The sequence below is a fragment of the Zalophus californianus genome, chromosome 7 (genome assembly GCF_009762305.2).
Source record: "Zalophus californianus isolate mZalCal1 chromosome 7, mZalCal1.pri.v2, whole genome shotgun sequence".
NCBI lineage: Eukaryota > Metazoa > Chordata > Mammalia > Carnivora > Otariidae > Zalophus > Zalophus californianus.
In genome coordinates, this window is record NC_045601.1 from 42,047,336 (window position 1) to 42,055,246 (window position 7,911).

Sequence of the window (7,911 nt, forward strand, 5' to 3'; positions counted from 1 at the left end):
TAAGGCAGAAGAACATAGCATTGTTATATTCTTGTGTTAAAATCACATTTTATTACTTCTGACATACTGTGTTTGTTGAGGTAAAATGTCATCTAGATTCAAGAGAAGGAGACAGACTGCCTCCTGATGGGGGGAATATCATACTTATATAGTCAAAGAGCATGAGGGTTAAGAGGTATTGTTACTGCTATTTTTGGAAAACCTGACTTACCATAGACAGGAACCATGTTTCTACAAATTTTACATTACCCATGCTTAACACAGTGCCCAATATGAGATGTCCAATAAATAGTTTTTGTGTCATCCTTGCACAGGGGTCATGGTAATCTTCTCTGTTTTGTTCCAGTTTTAGTATACGTGCTGCTGAAGTGAACACTCAGTAAGTAATTTTCAAAAATGGTTTATTGCTCTCAGTTCATGTGCATATGTTTTTCTGTTTGAACTTTCTGGGGTCAGCCTTTTTAAATTTTAACTCATTGTTTCTAATTGTAATTGAAAAAAAATGAGACAAATTTGGATACAATAAACAGTAGCAAGACTCATAAAAAACATCTAAACATATTTCTATGTTAAGTGTATTAATTCCAAACTGAACCTAGAATGCCATTTTACTTGACATTGACTAATTGGTAATGGTATGTTTTTTCAAATTTGATCTGATTTATTTTAAAATGGACACACATACACACACACACACACACACACACACACACGATAGAGAGCGAGAGAGAAAGATGCATTATAAGGATTTGGTTCACATGATTATGGAGGCTGGCAAGTCCGAAATTTACAAGGTTGGACAGTAGGCTAGAGACTCATGGAAGAGTTGATGCTGAAACTGAATCCAAAAACAGTCCAATGATAAAATTCCTTTTACTTCAGGGTAGGTCATTCTTTTTCTTAATACCTTCAACTGATTGGATGGGACCCACTCACATTATAGAGGGTAATTTGCTTTACTCAAAAATCTACTGATTTAAATATTAATTTCATCTTAAAAAATACCTTCATACCAACATCCAGATGTGTTTGACCAAATATCTGGGCTCTGTGGTCTAGCCAACTTGACACATAAAATTAACCATTACAGACACTAATGATAGGGTTGGTTATTGTTTTCCCTAAGAACATTAAAAACCTTTAAACCCACATCAGACAGAGATTTTACTTGTGAAATTATCTCAAATAGCTGGTCTGTTTTCCAAATTTTCTCACTCTATGTTTGTGTGGAATTCTCAGGATATGGTGTGAAAAGTTTAGGCTAATTGCAATAGTTAGCCTAACTGCAACATTTTAGTTGCTTAACACAATGAGAGTTTATTTGTTTTTTTTATTTTTTTATTTTTATCCAAGTTTTATCTGAGAAATTATTACTGAGGAAAATCACTGTGTTAAAAAGCAGTAAAATTTAACAAACATTTACTGAATACCTATAATGTATCATGTGCTGGTATGATATTGCATTCTGTAATTGAATACTATTTATCAAAAGTTGCATGTAGTAGATGTTGTATGAAGCTAATTTTTTTAGTATTTTAAAATTTTAAAAATAACTTTATTGAAATATAATTGATACACAAAAACCTTACATACTAATTTGGCAACCTGCAAATACAGAGAACAAACTGATGGTTGCCAAAATTTATTTATTACTTATAGAAAAGCTTAGCATCCATGAGGTGTATTGAGCATCCAGACTGTTTATAGCTGTACCTCTGCCTTCCTTTACATTCTCAGCATCATCTCTACTCAGCTGGTATATGGGAAAAGGAGAAAGTGAGGAGAAGCTCTCTGTAGGTGGAAGGGAGCCGATAAGTGCAGGCTAGCAGTGTCTCAAGGAATCAGAGGAAGTCATAGATCTTGGTGAGCAATCTAAAGGCATGAGAATTCTGGGGACTGCCCTCCATCCAGCAGTGAAAAATTAATTTAGGAGTAGCAACAGAACAGGAACCCTAACTAGAGGTATCCACATTCTTTTTAGAGTATCCTATTTCTTGATTGGGATTGGACATAAGGTTTTTTACTTTCCATTCTATAAATATCCTTAGAGTGTAGTATCTCTATTTTAACTATCTATTTTAGTTTAAGTCTTTAGGAAGAGAGAAGATTCTGTAAAATTTCTCTTTGCTGGAAAACAAGAGATTAAAAACAAGACTCGAGGCTTTAGATCAATCACTGTTTCCATCTGTTGAATGTTCTCTTTGATGGCCTCATTTAGAACTTCAAGAGGTTTTGCTCAAATTTAAAATTCTCATTACAGTCCCTGCCAAAGCATCTTAAATGCAAAGCAATGTTAACTTTAAAAATTTAGAAATTGCTAAAGGAGATGTATCATTTAGAGCCAATAACTGAAAACTGTGAGATAAAATGGGTCAGAGAAAAAAATTCTAGCACATTCTATAAGACTGTTGCTCTCTGAAAATAAAAGTAACAAGACCTTCATTATGGTTTAAAGGTCCTTTTTTAATATAGAGCTATATTCATTTTTTCTGTAGCCTGTAGGTCCCATCCCAGTTTATAGGGAGATGTGAATTATAGCTGATGGAGGGTTCTCCTAACATTTGCCACTTTCCTCACCTTCGGAATGAATCCCAAATGGACTTGGTTTTATAAGTTACATGTTTCTTCTGTTCCACAAGTAATATTGATCGTCTTCAAATCCATTTCTTTTTCTTCTAGAAAAGAAGCCATTTTTAGTGGACCAAAAAAAAAAAGTACATTCATTTTATTTTCCCCAAAAGCACTACATTTTATCATTAAATTAATCTTGGCCTACCTTAGAGCTCCTCAAAGGCGACCAATTTTAAGCTTTCTCCATACCAACATCTCATTCTTATTGCATTTTAGAGATATCTTAGTAACTTAACTATTTTTTTCTATGAAGGTCTTTTCCATATTTTATATGGATTCCCACAACACATGTGTTTTCAAATTTTAGTTTCCACTAAATTCTCATAGGCATAATTTTCCTTGCACATTTTCCTACTTGGATTTTTAATTTTACTACCTTCTCTATACTAAAAGACATATAATATTTCTTTAAATAAAATAGAAAAGAATGAATAAGCATCAGGAAAGTGTGCAGAGCCATCAGAGTGATAGATTGGCAATTTCTTCATAATTATTTTTACCATAATTCTTACACTGATAGTACACAATGACTTCAACAGAAGATATATGTATTTAAGTTTTCTTGGGAATATCAAACACACTATGCTAGAGGTGCAAGACATATTACCATATATTCATAATGCCAACAAATTGTAAACAACTTGATTTAAAGATTGTTTTTCAAAGTTAATGCTTTATTTGCTATATAAATGAAGGATAAGATAGGCAAAGGGAAAATAGTCCCAATTTGCAATGGAAATGGAAGAAAGGGAGAAGACCAATGTTTAGTGAGTACCCTCTTTAGGTCAGGCTCTTTCATACAAATTATCTCATTGATTCTTACAATATCCTAATTGTATGTGTGTGTAATTGTTCCTACCATGTATAGGAAAAAATGAAGACTCATTTCAAGTAATAAACAGAAGGTTACACTGCTAATAAAAAAAATTGGGGTTTAAAACAACTCTGTGGGACACCAACTCTGGATATTTATGACACTATGACTGTGGGGCCTGGAGAAGACAAAGAAATGTAGGAAATCCATAGGATGGCTTTGAGCACATGAATAAGTCATTTGTAAAAATGATAGTCAGCCATCTTCAAATCTACCTATTCCAGCATTTGATAAAAATGAGAAAATTTTATTTAATTGGTTATAATATGGATCATGTGCAAAGTGATGGTAAAGACTATGAATTTGAATTCCACCAATTTTTTTTTATGATTTCATGGATCACTAAATTAAAATAGTAAGGCTCATTAAACATACAGGATTGATTACTAAAGCAGCTAGCTGAGTTGTTTTCTTTGGCTGTCTTTGAGAATGAAGGAAAATGAATGATCTTTTCCAAGTTAAGTAGATGAGAGAGAGAATTCATTTTCCACAGGTTCTTCAACACACAGCTCCTCTGAGAAATCTACCTTAATGAATTACCTTATCAACTGAATCTTCTATCCTGTGCTTCCTCAAACACTTAATGTACCATAATGCTTTGTATAGTCATTTGTATCTGGTTACTGTAAGTTCTGTAAATGTGTTTGGAGTGTTGTGTATAGTATTGCTCAGTGAACTAGTTAGTAAACTTCTTCAGGACGGTGATCAGCTCTCTAAAGTTTTTGTATTGAGGTGCGTGTGAGGGAGGGATAAGGAGAGAGAAGGGCAAGGAGACCAATATTTTAGTAAAAAAACAAATAGAACAGTAAATAAGACTGAGAAATAGGGGACTTAAGAAATAAGAGGAAAGTCAATAAGAATAGTGTCATGAGTCAAGAGAAGTTGACTCTAGAATGAAAACCACAGAGAGGTTGATCATAATGGGATTGACAGGTGGCTGCTGGTTCTCAGTAAAGTGATTGATGACAATTTTATTAGATTAATGAGAGAATAAGGTAGACTCTAGAAGATTGATGAATGAATTGGAGATGAGAAAGTGGAGGCAGTTAGGACATACATCTTATTTTTCTAAGGAGCTTGATCATAAAATAGAAGAAACTAGAGTGGTGGTTTGAAGAGAAATCAAGACTGAAGAAAGTTATTTTTAAGATAAAAATACTTGAGCATGTTTAGAGATCAAGAGGAACATGATGGGAATAGACTGAGGTTTAGCAATAAAGAAGGAAGTCTTGGTCAATGCTAACCTTGGATGATCTGACACTAGACCACTAGGGTTTGAAACTTGGATTTATCTTTTATTAGCTGTGTGAACTTGGGCAAGCCTAGGTTTGTCACTTATTAAATGGGAATAATTAAGCATTATGGTAAAGATTAAATGTTGCAATTTATTTAATGTGCTTATCCTAGTGACTGGTGCAGGTGACCATTCAATATGTGACAGCTATTATTGTTGCTGTTGTTAGAAATCTCCTAAATAAAAGTCATGGATGGAGATGTTAGTGTGCAAAAGAACAGAACTATTGTTTTCTCTCACTGAGGAAGATTAGGACTGATGATGTTATAGATTACATGTAGAAGGTAAGCTGAAGCTGAAGGAGAAAATCTCAGATGGGTTTGTTTTGTTTTTGTTTTTGCTTTTGCTTTTTTACAAAGAAAGGAGTTTATTGAGAATGAAGGATTGATTATATTAGATTTGGTTTGAAATCTAATTTGGTATGATCATATCATATTAGATTGGGTTTGAAACTACTTTATTCCATTGACAAAGAGAATTATGAGAAGTTGGTGAATACTGTGGTGGGTAGAAAACATTAAATACACTTTGAAAATGAAAACTACAAATTTTATTATAGTTGATTTCTACTGTTACATGAATGTTATCCAGCAATGTACAATAGTGCAAAGGAGAGAAATAAGAAAAATATTTTTTTTCAGGGTTGATTAGAAAAGTTGTCATGGTAAAAAGTTGGGGAGGCCATAGAATTTGTGAATACTTGTAAGAACAAGTTGAAATGGATTTAGACTGGATAGGGAAGGGAATGAAATCAGGAAGGGGACATAGAATCAACATTAAATTATGTTGAGGTTGGAGCAGGATCAGTAGATCAAGCTGTAGAATGAGGAAGTTGAATCAGAGAAGAGAATTTCAATAGTTCAAAATTTTAGGGGTATTGGTGTTAAAGGTAATAATGATTCCCAGGTTTATTGCTCACATTTAGTAAAGGTACATGGTAAACTATACAGGAGTAGATGAGTCTTCTGCAGATGGAGCACAGAACATGCTGAGAATCAGGGCTCAGACTTAATTATAAAGGAAGTAGAACAAGTCTTGCAGGCAAGACTCTGCAAGTCTCAATGTCAAGGTCAGGGCTCTAATTGGGAAGGTATGGAATCCTGAGATTTGGGATAGGGACATTTGGATCAACACACTTGACTGAAAACCTTGAAGCTTCACATTCCTTTAACTCTCCGAACCTACAGAAGTGGTCCACTCTTCCTTTTTGAAGACAAGCACTATAATTCTTCTTGAAGATAATGTAGACAACAAATTTTCTCCTCCATCTCTCCTTTTGTCAAGTAATAACATAACCCAACCAGGGTAATGGTCAGCTTAGTATGTAAGAGAAGGGACCTAGCCAATATGAACCAGCAGGAGTCTGGAGAATATGGGTGGAACTGGATTCTGGGGATAACTGAATCAAAGGAGACTAGAACATTAAGTTGGATAAGGGAGTACTCTCCTGATATGGGAGTACTCTCTTCTGTTACAGAATTTAACACTGTTAAAGGTCCTACGAAATGCTGCTAAAATGGAATTAAGTTGGCTCTTAGAAGCTTGGCCCATACTAAGTGATGTAGAAATGACAGAGTTGCCATGACAAACCATAGAAGAAGAAATCAAAAGACACAGAGAAGTAACCATGCTAGAGAGATGTACTTTGCGAATACACAGGGCACTCTCATTTTCCAAAGTAATAAGAAGTGTTCTGGTGAAAGGAACCAGCATTAATGAGTTTCTCAGTGGTGGCTGTCCTCTGTAGATTACAAGTGATGAGGGGAGATGGTGTTAAGAGTTGGGGTCCCTAATAGCAATGGAAGTGATAGGATTCTGAAGTAATAGAAACCAGGTCATAGCACTTAACCATCTGAAACCACTGAAGTAAGGTAACGAGTGGCAATATCAGAGGGGTGTGTGTGTGTGTGTGTGTGTGTGTGTGTACCAACTCACAGAGAGATTTATGGAAATGGTTAATAGGATATGACATCCTTAGAGATAGGGTTTAAACCCTACAAAAATTCATTGGTCCATTATGTCAATGAAATTTTTATGTAGAGAGTGGTCTGGGGCCTGCTGGGCCATCCCCTCCAAAATATAGGACAAATTATTATATCTCATAATTCTCAGGACTTGGGCATAATTCCCTGACCCACTCACAAGTGCCTGGAAGTTTTTGGTTTTGGGTGAGGCTCAGAGCAGGTCCAGGATGGAATCAACATATGTTCTAGATATATATTTGCATTTGCTGAGCCTCAGCCAGCATCACTATTCATGGGCTGATAGAATGTATGATCTACTGACACAATATTCCATATGACATCATATGGGACTAAGTGACTCACTTTACAACAAAGAAAGTCCTATCTTAGAAGCTGCTGGCCTTATAGAACAATGGGACAGCATATTAAAGCTGCAGCTGAGGCACCTGATTGGACACTATGCACTCAAAGGCAACTATCATTATAGGGATGTAGAATTCCAAGAACCAGGATGTGAAAATAGGAGTGACCCGATTTATCATTATTCCAGGTAACCCAGTTGGCCATTTGTGATTTCAACCCCACATTTTAGGTTCTTAGAAACTAGAGTTCTTACGTCCCAGAGAGGAGATGCATCTACCAGGAGACACAGCATGAATCCTATTCAATTTTAAGCTATAGATGTTCTCTGGTTGCTTCAAGTACCTTGTGGCAAGAGAACAGCAAGCAAAGAAAGAAGTTACTGTGTTGGCAAAGATAATTAGCCCTGATCACTATGGGGGAAGAAAGGCTACTGTTATATAATGGAGGCAAGAAGAATGCATTTGGCTCCCAAGTGTTCCTTGGGGGCATTTTGTGGTATACAGGCAAGTTTTGATTCTAAGTATAAAAGCAAAGCAGTTACTGTCTGAGAAGGGTATGATGACCAGTGACTCAGAATCTTCAGGGATAAAATTCTGGGTCACCCCGGTAGGGGTACTAGATGAGGGTGAGGGGAATCTAGAGTGGATTATGGAAGAGGGGGATGATGAGTATTGATAGTACCTCTAAGCTCAGAAGCAGTGGTGGGGGCTATAGTTTTTCCCTACTAACTTCCCTCTTTTAAGTTTTATCAGGAAAAGAATACATTTGAGCTGTCCTTAAATGGG

The 7,911-nt window shown here is 35.6% G+C and overlaps 1 non-coding gene across 1 annotated transcript; it reads right to left on the bottom strand.

Moving 5' to 3' along the window:
- Nucleotides 1-269: 269 nt before the first annotated feature.
- Nucleotides 270-376, bottom strand: LOC113928135. The gene has a single exon (XR_003521816.1). It is a non-coding gene; the product is annotated as a U6 spliceosomal RNA (small nuclear RNA).
- Nucleotides 377-7,911: the final 7,535 nt, after the last annotated feature.